Source organism: Lissotriton helveticus, chromosome 4_1 (assembly GCF_964261635.1).
Source record: "Lissotriton helveticus chromosome 4_1, aLisHel1.1, whole genome shotgun sequence".
In the NCBI taxonomy this organism is placed as follows: Eukaryota; Metazoa; Chordata; class Amphibia; order Caudata; family Salamandridae; genus Lissotriton; species Lissotriton helveticus.
In genome coordinates this window covers 962,219,303-962,233,480 of record NC_136063.1, presented here as the reverse complement: position 1 = coordinate 962,233,480, position 14,178 = coordinate 962,219,303, and positions in this window count along the sequence as shown.

Below are 14,178 nucleotides of genomic sequence, written 5' to 3'. Positions count from 1 at the left end.
GCCTATGATCCCAGGTTGTCCAAGGGGATTGTACCTAAGTACACAGAGAGGGGTGACATAGACACGTGGCTAGCATCCTATAAGAGAGTTTCTAGGATAACGAGGGTGAGGGCACATTACTTGGGGTCCTTACTATGGGAACTGATACCCACAGTAGGAAGAGATAGTTGGCTTACACCCGAGGATGAGGTGGCAGAATCTTACACTCACGTGAGGGAAACACTCATTGAGCAATTTGGTCATTCCCCATAGGAGTAAAGACAAAAGAGAATACACAATGGAGCAACACAGACATGGGTTGACTTTGTAGATGCCTCTGTGAAGTCACTGGAGGGCTGGATTAAAGGTAACAAGGTAGATACTTATGATTTTAGTAATTTAAGTGATTAAAGAACACATGCTCACAAAGTGTGCCTCAGAGACAACAGCATCTGGTAGACTTTGAGTTGTCTAGCTCCAGAGAGCTGGGGAAGAGAGCTGATGAGTCACAAGGAGGTGAAAGCAAAAAGGTGGGGCATGCCCCCCTTCAGGGGAAAGATGGGAGCAAGTTTAAAAAGAGTGATAAACCTAAAGAGGCCCCAAAAGATTCACATGGTCGGTAACCCAGAGCCACATTCCAAATATAAAAGAGGAGGGAATATCAGGGAAAGAATTTTGACCTATCAATGGCTGGGGTGTGCTATGACTGTAAACAGCCAGGGCACAAGAAAGGAGATCCTGCATGTACAAAAGTTCGCTCACTGGTGATAGCTCCAAGGGAACTGCCAGTGTAGGGATTGGGGTGAGGGTGGCCTTGTAGATTGCAAGGGGTTACACTGAAGCCACATTAGTTTTTCTGGGTGGTGAGGACGTTGAACCCTTGGTTCACTGGCCTGCCAGTATGGTAATGTGCAGGCAGTGGTGACAAATCAATGGGGTAGAACTTCAGGACTTGAGGGATACAGGTGGCCATAACCATGGTTATGGCCACGCTGGTTTCACAAAGTAAGATTCTACATGAAGAAGTGCATCAGATAGTGAACTCTGACAATGTTGCAAAGTCATAACCCATATCTGTAGTAGATTTTGAGGTTACTGGCCCTAAGAAAGTAGTTGTGTCCTCTGCAATCCCTGTGGAGTGTCTATTGGGCAATGACCTTCCTGCGGCAGAGGTGGAGAGAAGGGCTCATGTAGTATTGCTGGGTCTCCCTGAGTGGGTCTGTGTCTCCTCCTGAGCACAGAAGACATTAAGGGCAGTCAAGGGACTGTGGATCCTGAAACAGTGGACCAAGTCCCTGGCAACAAGAGGAGAGGGAGGAAGCATGTGAAGGCCTCTTCCAAAAGTACACAGAGCCAGAAGGAGCCCAACCCTCAGGGGAAGGCTTGATATCTGAAGAGGAGAGAGCTGCCCTGAAGGACTTGCCTGACCTGGCATAACGTCAATGATCGATCAGGGTTCTCCTCCAGAGAGGATTTGAGAAAGGGACAGCAGTTGTGTCCCGCTCTTCAAGGTTTGAGACAGTTGGCTGTCAGGGAGATGTTAGTGGTACCCATAAGGTCTACTGGGTGGAGAGAATTCTGTACAGGGAGACAAGGAACCCCAAACCAGGGGCAACCAGTAGAGTGGTGGTCCCACAACAGTACAGAGAGTAGCTCCTTAATCTAGCCCATGGCATCCCCTTAGATGGGCATCCGGGGTGGACCAAAACCTGGGACAGGTTGGTCAATCACTTTTATTGGCCTCAGATGTCAGAAAAGGTAAAGGAGTTCTGTCGCTCCTGTGATGCTTGGCAAGACGGGTGGCAAGCCAAATGCTCACCTCATACCACATCCACTAGTGGGGGCTCCCTTTGAGAGGGTGGGGACTGATATAGGTGGTCCACTAATCACACCAATTGCCGCTGGGCATTGGTTGATCGTAGTGATAGTGGATCATGCCCCTAGATATCCAGAAGCCATACCCCACAGGACAGTTACTGCCCTCTGCAGTTGTCAGAGTCTTCCTTTTTTTTTAACCACAGTAGGTTCTCCTAAGGAGTTTATTTCAGATAAGGTACAAACTGCCTATCTGAAAGCAGTGCGGGTGACTTCTAAGTTTACCACACCATACCATCCATCCACATGGTAATGACCTTGTTGAAAGATTTAACAAGACCATTAACGGCATGATCATGGGTTTACCTGATAAACTCAGGAGCAGATAGGATATTCTTCTCCCATGCCTGTTGTTTACCTACAGGGAGGTTCCCCAGAAAAGAGTGGGAATCAGTCCCTGCTCTTTGGACACCCTGTCAGGGGTCCTTTATGTTTAGTCAGAGAAGGTTGGGCGATACCTTTCAAGGAGCTCAAACAGGATATCCAAGATCATGTACTAGGCTTTCGCTCCAGAATGGCAGAATACATGAAAAAGTCAAACAAAAACTTGGAGTACAGCCAGCAGCTTGTAAAGCACTGGTTTGACCAAAATGCTTCCCTGGTGGAATACTAGGCTAGCACCCAGAGCACTCCAGGATAAATGGACAGGGCCTTACCCTATCTTAGAAAAGAAGGGAGAAGTCACATACTTGGTGGACTTAGGTACTCCAAGACACCCCCACTGGGTGATCCATGTGAATAGGCTCAAGCTGCATCATGTCAGAGCTGACATTACAATGCTCATGGTGACAGATGGTGGAGAAGAGAAAGAAAGTGAATCTCTCCCAGAACTGATGCCAACAAATTCATAGTTGGTTCGGTTGAGGAAGGAGTTCTCGCTACTACTTTGAGTAGTCAGTAGCAATGAGACTGTTACAACTTGCTTTGGCAGTTTTCTGACTTGTTTCCCTTGACCCCAGGTTTGACAACATGTTTCAAACATGATGTGTAAACAGGTGACAGTTTGACTGTCAAAAGTAAGATTTACAGACTGTCAGACCAAGTCAGGGCTAGCATTAATGCAGAGGTTGCACAAATATGAGTGATCGGGGTCCTCTAGCAATCCTTGGGCCAGCCCAGTGTTCCTGGTCCTCAGACCCAATCCAAAAGGAGGTAAACCCAAGTTATGATTCTGTGTCGACTACAGAGGCCTGAATACAGCCACCAAGACTGATGCTCACCCCATCCCCAGAACTGATAAGCTCATTGATATTATTAGTATAATTATTATTATTGATAGGTTGGGGGTTGTCAAATATCTGAGTACCTTTGACCTGACCTCAGGTTACTAGCAGATATCCCTCACACCTGGAGCAGAAGAGAGGTCTGACTTTTCAACCCCAGAAGGCCACTTTCAGTTTAAAGTGATGCCCTTTGTTTGAAAAATGAACCTGCCGCATTACGTAGGTTGGTGAATAAAGTAATTTCAGGCCTGGAAAATTTTAGTACAACATATCTGGATGATATATCTGTCTTTAGTTTCACCTGGGAGGATCACCTCTTACACTTCAAGGAAGTGGTTCAATCCCTACAAAAGAGAGGTCTGACTATCAAGGCAAGTAAGTGCCACATAGGACAAGGGTCTGTAGTGCAGTTAGGCCACCATGTAGTGTGGAGGCCACGTACAACCTCATAAACACAAAATCCAGACAATTCTGGCCTCGGAAGTTCCAAAGGCTCAGACCAAAGTCAGAGCCTTTTTAGTCTTGACAGGGTACAATAGGAGATTTGCCAATCACATTTAAAAGAACTAACCTCTGAGAAAAAGCCAGCCAAGGAAAGTCATATGGACTGGCATGGACATGGCATGTCAATAAGACTTTGGCACACATAAGGAAGTTGGGTGCTCTTTAAAGCGTTTATTGTCCACGCTGATGCTTCATGACATGGGATTGGGGCATCACAGTCACAGCTAAATGACATTGGTCAAGATCAGCCAGTTGGATTTATTAGAAGATGATTTGAAATAGCTAAAAACGCATTGTGGTGTTTTTTATTGACGGTTTCTTCTAACAATTGTTAACATGCCCCTGACTGAGTATTATAAGAGTGACCACAGAGAGCTAGACGGTAGAGAGGAGATCTTTGCAGCAGCAATGCTATCAAGACAGGACGGTCTTAACCTCAGCGTCCATTTAATAGAAGGTTGCTGTATGGCAGCAAGAGGCTGTAGTAACCAACTCAAAAACAGTAAAGAGATTTATGGTTATTTATTGGCTACATCGTTAGCAGAGGTAGGAAGACCATCGATGCCAACAGCTCCACCAGGAATGCTCCAGCTTAACACAGTTTCTAGGAGATCCAACATTCTAGAGCACAGTGATGTTACAAGTTTAAAGGTGAAGTACCCATTTAACATAAACATTGTAAGCATACAAAATACAACAGAGGCCTTCACCAACCACTTGAGTGACTGTGATTTTGTCTTTGAAACATTGATGGTTTGTAACAGATACTCAGGCTTGCTATTTGAAAAGAATAATAAACCCTATTGGTCTGAGTCTGGAATGGAGTGTGCACTGTCTTTGGAACTCAAAATAGGATAGTTATTCCTAATATGCTAAAGCTAGTATGGTGCCTAGAGGTAGTATATGAGGATGTTAGTGCTAGAAATATAATAACCATCTTATAATTCATATTACTGTTCACAGTATTAGTTTATTTTCTCACTGCTGTTATGTATGGTTACATTTCACATAAAATGCACTAGATTGGGCTTTTAAAAATTAACATTTTAAAATGCACATTCTGTTTCCTAGTGAATGTGTGATTCATTTACAAAAACAATTTGGGTTTATATTTAGTGTCTCCGTCTGATTTCATGGACTAATTGTTACTAGAAGCACATCTCACTCCAGTGTTGCATAGTGGGCTGTCTATTGGCTGCAGTCCAACTAATGTTCTGGTTCAGGTTGGTGCAGTGACTGTGTCCTTAGCTCCAGGAGGTCAGAATATTGACTCCTGGTGTCTAGAAAATTCTGGAAAATTTATCAGTGGTGACATTTTGTCCTTCTAATACTGTGGACAGAATTCCCACCAAACTAGGCAAATTAAATGTGTCCACAATAACTTCCTTGTTAAGACATTTCAAATCAATGCACAGTCTTATGCCTCCTTTGGCCTTGTAAGCAACAACTACTGGTGCTATCTACTCTGTTGCCTCTACGGGGACAAGAACACCCTCAACAGAAAGCCTTTTCAATTCCTCTTTTATAGCCCTTCAACATTACTAGGCATTATTTTTACTTTGGCCACAACAGGTTTGCACCTTCTCTTAGTTTTGTTTTATTAACATTATTCTACAGCAGCCCAACTCAGAACTAAAAACATTAGGAAATCATCACAATTCTCTTCGACCTGGTGGACACATACTAAATGGATAGCGATATCTTTCTGATATAGCCAACCTAAAATGTTGTTGCCTTTCACTGCAAAATATGTCTTTTCTTCTGTAAATTTCTCTGATATTCTATGAGAGCATGAAAATACCCTAACATGTTTATTGGGTGACCAGCACAGCGTTCCAGTTTAAATCTATTTTCTCAAGTAACACATTTCTTTCGTAAAATTTCTTGTATACCTGCAAAGAAATTATGCTCAAATTGGAGCAGGAATCAAACATTATTTCAACACAGCTTTTATTGGTTTTAACTATATTAGATGCATTCCCCAACTTTGAATCACCAACTTGTAGAATAACCTCATCACACATCTCTTTCACATTGCACCTCAGTTTGCTTTCATTTCTCTAACATTTGACAAAGTGACCACATCCCGCACTTATTCCAAAGTGCTTTGATGGCATGGCAATCTTTCTATATAGCTATATGGCCTTCTTGCTCACACTGGAAACAATTTCCTTTAAACTGTGGTGTACGTCTTCCTCCTTTACTCTCTACAACACTCGCGTAAATGTTGTTGCTGAAATCACCTTGCAAGTCCTGCAGAGAGCTCAACATGTGTTCCACATGTTTAGCGATTATTATTACATCAGTTAAAGGTGGCCTGTGTTTGAATGATAACTCCTCCCTTATTCAGTCTAATTTACAATGAAATACATTCTTCCAGAATGGCATGAAATTTACAAGAGGACACCAACCTTCTCAATGTAGTTAAATATTTCTTCACCGATTCGTTTTCTTTTTATACATGTTTACCAAAATCAAATATTTCCAAAATAGTGGTAACTCTGGGTAGATACTGTAAATCAATCAATCAATCAATTAATCAATGGGGGTTTGTATATTACAGCTACTCACTTGTGAGGGTCTCAAGGCACTTGGATGGGCGCTGCTCTGTAGGGTGCTGTGGTCATCTGAAGAGCCAGGTCTTGAGGTTCTTCCTGAACTGGAGCAGTGTAGGGCTTTGCCGCAGGTGGATAGGGAGGTCATTCTAGGTCTTAGCTGCGAGGTAGTAGAAAGACTCTCCACCTGCTCTGGCCTTGTAGATGTGTGTCATGGTGGTTAGAGAGGTCGGCTGATTGGAGTTTTCTCTTGGGTGCATGGAAGGAGAGGCAGTTGTTTAGGTATGCTGGTCCGATGATGTGGGGGGCCTTGTATGTGTGCGTGAGGATCTTGAAGGTTATTCTTCTTTCGATGGGGAGCCAGTGGAGGTTGTGGAGGTGTTGGGTGATGGTGTTGCGGCGGGAGATGTCTAGGATCCGTCTGGCTGCGGCATTCTGGATGGTCTGGAGCTTGTGAAGGAGTTTTTGGTTGATTCCGGCGTAGAGGGCATTGCCCTAGTCAAATCTGCGACTGATGAGGGGGTGTGTAACCGTTTTTCTGGATTCAAAGGGGGTCTAACTGAACATTTTCCAGAGTATGTGGAGGGGGTTGAATCAGGCAGAGGGTACTGTGTTGATCTGGCGGTTCATAGCGCGTGATGAGTACAGTATAATGTTGAGGTTTCGTGCGTGGTCTGTGGGGGTGGGGGTTTCCGAGGGTGGGGAGCCGCCAGGTGTCGTTCCATGCTGAGGGGGTCAAGCCAAGAATGAGGATTTCTGTTTTCTTGAAGTTGAGTTTCAGGCAGCTGTCCTTCATCCAGGTGGCAACAGCTTTCATCCCTTCTTGAAGTTGTGCCTGGTGATGTTGGGTTCCTTGGTGAGGGAGAGGATGGCTGGGTGTCTTCAGCGTAGGAGATGGTGTTGAGCCCATGGTTTCTGACAATGGTTGCGATGGGGACCATGTAGATGTTGAAGAGGGTGGGGCTGAGGGAGGACCCTTGGTGTACTCCACATCTGGTCTTTATGGGTTCTGCAAGGTAGGGTGGGGGTCAGACTCGCTACTTTCTGCCTGTGAAAAATAAGCGTATCCAGTCGAGGGCCTTTCCTCAGATGCCGGCATTGAGGAGTCTGGTGGCTAGTGTGTGGTGGGAGAAGGTGTCGAACGTAGCTGAGAGTTCCAGGAGGATGAGGGCTGCCATTTGGTCCTAATTGAGAAGGGCATGGATGTCGTCGGTGGTGGTGAGTAAGGCGGTCTAGGTGCTGTGGTTGCTGCGGAATCCAGATTGGGATATGTCCAGGGCATTGTTGGCTTCAATGAAGTTTGCAAGCTGGGTGTTGACAGCCTTTTCAATGGATTTGGCTGCAAATGGAAGCAGTGAGATGGGCCTGAAATTCTAGAGGTCCGTTGGGACTACAGAGGGTTTCTTCAGGAGGGGGTTGACTTCTGCGTGTTTCCAGTCATTGAGGAATGTGGCGGTCTCGAGGGAGCAGTTGATGGTCCTATGTAGTTCGAGTGTGATGGCCCTTGCGGCTCTGTGGAAGATGTGGGTGGGATAGGGATCTGGGGGGGCTCCTGTGTAGATGCTCTTCGTGGTTTTTAAGGTGTCTTCTGTCATGAGCGGGGTCCAAGTGAGTAGGGTCTGTTGAGTGGCGTCGCTGTGGGTGGGGGCTGAAGTGATGCAGAGGTCCTGGTTGTTGTTGTCATAGAATGTCTTAATCTTGAGGTGGAAAAAAGATGCTGAGTCTGTTGTAGAGGTCTTGGGAGGGAGGGACGTCTACAGTTTCACTGCATGATTTGGCAAATTCCTCGATTATGGAGAAAAGTTCTTTGGAGCTGTGGGTGTTGGTGAGGATTCTACCTTGGAGGAAGGGGAAACGTCGTTTACAACGCGGTGTTTACACCGCACAACCTTTTCCACGCAGCCATTACAATGCAAGTCGTTACTACGACTTGCGCTGAATGACGCTGTGGGATAAGGAATGTTGTAAATTTATATTCCAACACCTTCCCTACTGTTACGGGGACTGGTGTTGGAATATAAAATTATAAAATTCCTAAATCCGCGCCCTCCAACGCAAGTCGTTATAACGACTTGCGTTGTAAAATCTGCGATGTCAAGTACCGCGATCTAAAAGATCACGTTGTACTGACATACATCCGGAGGAAGTCCTTCTTTGTGGATTTGATGAGTTGGTGGTGCTCTGTGGTGGCTGTTCTGTAGGCGGTACTTATTTCTGGGGTTTTGCTGTTCCTCCATGTCTTTTCAAGTCGTCGGCAGAATCGCTAGGATTCTTGGAGTACAGGGGTGAACCAACTTGCCCTGTGGCTTTCTTGAGGGGAGCGAGAGTATCTGCAGAGTTAGTGATCCAGGGGTGGAGGTTGTGTGCCACGGTGTTAGCGTCTGGCATCGTTGGAGGTGGGGTGCTGGTGAGGGCGGTGGTGTTCCATTCTTCGGTGACTTTGTTTGTTTGTTTGTTGTAAATATAATTAACTTTTTCTTGTGACAGTTCTAGTAAGCTATCCAAATATTTCTGTTCTTCTGCTCCTAAACTGTGTGTTAAAACTGACAATTATTTTCCAGTACTAAGGCCAGGCCCATATACATGAGAAGAATAGATATTAACATTTTTCGATTTGCTCCTACTTTAGTTGAGTTTGCCAAAATGTAATAGGAAGATTGGAGGTGGTATAATTTGCATTTTATATTTTATTTGTGAATATGAAACAAACTAGTAAAATATGTACATATTCTAATTAAAACTTGAATGTGTATATTTCTAATTTTGAATAAAGTTCCTATGTTAATACTGAACGTTAATTAAACATATTGCATTAGAAACATACATTGTTGACAATAGTTAGTTAAATGCCTACATTTAGTATCATCCCCATCAACATCCTAATAAAGTACCAGCGTTACCCTAAGACAACGGATACCCGATATTTACCACAAGATATGTCCTCCCTTTTTTGCAAATTGGTTTGTCCAAGGAGAACACAAAAAGCCTTGTCCTGATAAAAGATGTGCTTTAAGTACAGTCACTCATAAACTGGGTCCACAAAAATAAGGGGGCATATTATCAAGCAGGGCGATAGGCAATTATCGCCGCTTTAGCGGCCATTTTCGGCCGCAAAGCGGCGATAATTCTATCACCCTATTAGCAAGCTGTCGCTAACTGATGTTAGCGACAGCTTTTAGGCGATAGCGAGCGGTTTGGGGCCCGCTTTGCATGTCAGCAATGTTTATTGCTAACAACATGCAAAGTGGGCGTACCCAACCAGTTAGCGACTGAAAGCAGTCGCTAACGTTGCTATCGCCTATTAGCAAGGCAGGCGTAGCGATGGAAATATTCGCGCCAAGTGCGAATATCTCCAAATACTTACACCTGCCCAGACCAGTTCTTAGCCATGTTATCCAAAGGGAGGTGGATAGCATGGCTAAGAGCATTTCGTCGCTGTATTCTCAGCGATATTCACGCATTTCGCCGCGATTGCTGGATATTTTAGCACAATGGAGAAAAATGTTGCTAATAGCATGTTTTCTCCGCTAACATATCCAGCGATAGGCAGCGATAAAAAAATCGTCGCTAAGCCTATTTAGTGATAATTATGCTTACTTGTTGGTAATATGCCCCAAAATCCCTTCAGAGCTGTGCCCGATCATGGCGGCCCACGCTGAGACTCACTCTGAGTTTTAATATTGTTCTTAATCAGAGGATCACCACTGAGGAATGTGTTGAATACGTTGACTAACAATCTTCAACGTTTGTACAAACTTACACAGGTGTATAATCACGACGGCTCACCTCTGAGGACCACGCAGAGTCTCTGGTGTGTGGCTTCCAAAGTACCGCGTTCTCACAGAAAGAGACTGTAGCTGTTACATATGGAACCTTAATCTAGAACCTTGGTGCAGTGACGTCATGAGGTTCAATAAACACACATGGAAGTACGGAGTCAGAGAAGGAACAGTACAGTACAAGTAGCTCTACACGTAAATAGATCTTTACATGAAAACGTGCCTTTATGAATTGGGCCCAAAATGTGTGCTTTGTTCAATAGTACAGGGCCTACTGTGAGCTGGAAACCGCCAGCATGTGGATTTATTTAATTGAGTTATAAGCATTAGGTCGGATATGAAGGAGCATACATATTTCAAGCTGAAACAACCTACTAATGCCAATTAAGATGAGCTGTTTCTTTAACTGATATTTATATGTTGCCAGGAAAGTAAATGCACTTAATACTTTTGAGACCAATATCAGGCAACTGAAGGAGAAATGGAAGGGATGGATAAAATGTATCAGTACCAGAAATAGCCGCTTTAGCTGCTTGGGTATTTTGGAATGTAGGAAAGAAAAATCATCGCCTCACCTGGCAGCACGATTGTCAGACACTGCAACTCCTATGAACGGCCTGCCTCTATGAGGTTTTTGTGAAGGGATTAATTTGTAAGTTAAAACATGATCTGTTGTCTATTAGCTGTGGTATTTAAAGTGAAAACAAAATAACAAAAACTGACCTATGTACCACAAATAGCTGTGGCAATCAACAAATGTATGAATCATTGGCTGATAACGGTATATTTAAGCAAGAGAAAAAGATGATGGACAGAATGCTGAACATATCAAACATTCAACCCCAGTCATAGATCTAGGTAAAATCAATTTTTTTGCTCACTATGCCACCCCAGTTTGGACCTAGCCATATGAAAATCAGTCTTGACCCTGTTCCCCATTGGAACAGTCCAGCCTAAACTGACAAGCCAGGTCCTCCTTGGACTAGAAACAAGCGTCCTGGGACTAATTTCAGAGTATCCCCCTCCTCAGCCAGGCTAGCTTGAATCCTGAGGCACAGTAAGCAAGGGACCCACGTCTGGGCATACCCTTCCCACTTAGGACGACTATAACAACACAAAAAGGTGATGGATGGAATGCTCAACATATCAACATTCACCCCAAGTCACAGATCTGGGTTAAATCCATCGTTTTATTTTGCACACCATGCCACCCCAGTTTGGACCCTGCCATATGCAAATCAGTCTTGACCCTGCTCCCACTGGGAAAAGTCCAGCCCGAACTGCCAAGGCAGGTCCTCCCTGGACCGCAAACAAGACGTATGACGTGACGACGCATTCCATTGTAACACATGCTATTACAACAAAACCCTTTACCATGCACGTTATTTTAACTAATATACCTTTACCATGCAGACCTTTACAGTAAAGTTAATTGGAATAGCATGTATGTTCAAGCCATATGCATGGCATGTTTCTCTGACCCCCTACCCTAAACCCTAATCCGGTCCATGGCGCACTACCCCCCTGGCCCCCAACCCTTCTAAAGAAAATACCCTTCCCCTGCCCTTAACCCTAAAACCCTATCCCTGCGTGACCTCCCCTGCCCTCAGCCCTTTTCGTGCCCTAAATCATAAAACCCTACCTCTACGCGAACCCCCTGGCCCTAAACGCTTCCCCTGTCCTAAACCCTAGAACCCTGCACGGCCCGCCTGGCCTCCAGCTCTTCCCCTATCCTAAACCCTAAATCACTACCCCTATGCTACCCCGTCCCCCACTTCTTCTCCTCCCCTAAACACTAAAACACTACCCATGCGCCCTCTGTCCCCCAGCTCTTCTTTAACCCAAGCCCCTAAAATAGTAGGTCCCAGGCCTAATCCACTTTACCTCTCTCCTCATGCATGGAGCTCATCTGAGGGGCGGTGCATGTCGTTGTGAGGAAGGGGAAGAGTCTCTTTGTTTCCTCTAACGATGTGGATTGCTGCCAACATGGCTGATTTCATGCATATGCCCTTACTACTACACATATGCCTTTACCAAACATACCTTTACAACAAAATTCATTACAAAGGCATCAGTGGTAGAAACATAAACATAGTGAAAAAATGCATAGTAAAGGCTACACATTATAATGGCTTTGACAAAAGTTACGGGGCCCTTGCAATTTAGGATGAACCCTAGCAAGGAACAACTAGCTTAGAAAAACGAACAAGGGGCACCGGGTTTCGGGCATGGATACATAAAACAATCTATACGTATAGATTGATTTATGTATCCATGCACGAAACCCGGTGCCTCTTGTTCGTTTTTCTAAGCTACACATTATAATGGGCCATGCATTGGAATACATGCGTTGTAATGGCATGCATGTAAAAAGCCACGCTAGAATGGCTGTTTCCTCATGCCATATTCAAGATCCAGTTCTCATTGTGATGACATGTCAGATGCAGGATATATAACCTTGAGAAGTGATCTGAAGAACATCATCAGCATATGCTGCTCGTCTCTTGTCCACATTACAAGAGAGTTATCCGTTGAGTCTAATCGAAAGCCCTTGTTTTATGGAAAGGAGGCTTTTCTAACGTCATAAGAAGTAAATGTGTGAATATCCCAAGAGTACCCTATTTGAGGTCAAACCAATCTTACCAAACCCTGTTTACTGTGAATCAAGCACTAAGGGCACTGATTAAAGCCATCACACTTAAAATAATGCTTTGGCAAACTGGAACTTCTGCATAGCCATTGATAGGCTCACAAGACATATTGTCAAAGCCTTTTCAGCGTCAAAGGTTCTCATTGCAATAGGCGTGTCTAACTGCTTCTTACTTTCTATAAGATGACAGATGAGTGTCACAATATTCCATTCTAAGCCTTCATGAACCCTGTCTGAGAAGGTTGAATAGGTTTATGCATTTATGTTTATAGCCTGAATGCTAACATCTTGGTGTATATAGGCTACAACGCAAGTTGTACAGTGAGCTATGTCTGAAATTCACTGTTATTTGAAGTTCTTTGGCCGATTTACAAATAACCATCATGTTACCTTTAGAAGAGGAACCCACAAATGCCTCCAGATATTGAAAATTGCTGGAAATGTCAGATGAAGTTTCACCGATATATTCCAAACATACCTTATTCAGAGTGGAATAATAGTTTCTGACATTTTAGACTTTATCAAGTTCGGTCATTTGGTTGTTGCTTGAATGTATATGGTCCTACATATTACATCTTAACAGCTAACTGGTAAGTATATAGTTCGACTCTTAATCCCAACCCACAATGGATTACAAGTAAGGGAATTGTAATTGACTTTGGGCCTTATTTAGTGTTTGGTAGACAGGGTACTCTGCCACAAGCTACCCGTGCCACCAAACTTGTGGTTCCCCTGCTTTATTTAGAGTCAGATGAACAGCCATGTTTCCACCGGTGGAGCCTTTGCCTACTCCGACGGTGAAAACCTTTGACTGATAGCCCAGCTAACATTGACCAAAGTATATCAGACCATCTGTCCTACTTATGGCGAACTTTCTGACATCATTTTTTCCAGCTGAGACTGCAAGGCAAAGCCAGATGGCCCCAGTTAAACAAGTAAATGGCCCTGTCATGCTGGGAGAAACATCCCAACATGTCAAGGACAGGGGCTTACCTTCAGGGGGGGTGTTTCTGGTGTTATACCCCCTTGAAAAGTGTATTCTGTAGCAAATTGTTGGATACAGGTGCTATCAGTCAGGTATGGTGAGGTGTCTGTCGGATTTCACTCTGGATTTTTACATACACATACACATAAAAAACACACTCTCTCTCGTCTCTGCCTTAAAACTTGAGTAATTTGAAAACTATTGTGTTTTAAGTACACCTAACAATCAGCACTCCTTTTTCTTTCCACTGCCTCTTAACCTGCCCTCGTGTCCTGCTTCTCATAACATACTTTAACAAGAAATGCCACTGTGATTGTTGGGAAATATGACGCTTACAACCCCTCAGTCCTGCCGGCCAAGCTACGCCCCTGGTCAAGGCCATTTGTTTTTGTTTTTCAATAGCAAGCCTCCAAATTGGAAGTTTTTAAAAACAGAAAACTTCATTGTGCAGGCACATTGAACATGGTGCCCACATAGCAAAATGTCAGTGCCTTCAGCAGAAATGCTGTATTGATGCCTTTGCTGAAGGCTCAGAGGTCCCTTCCTGCCTGGACGAGATCTCTAAAGTGAACTGTACTCTAACAGAGATGGTTTGGATTTAAGATCTCTTTCTTGGTAATTGTTAGAC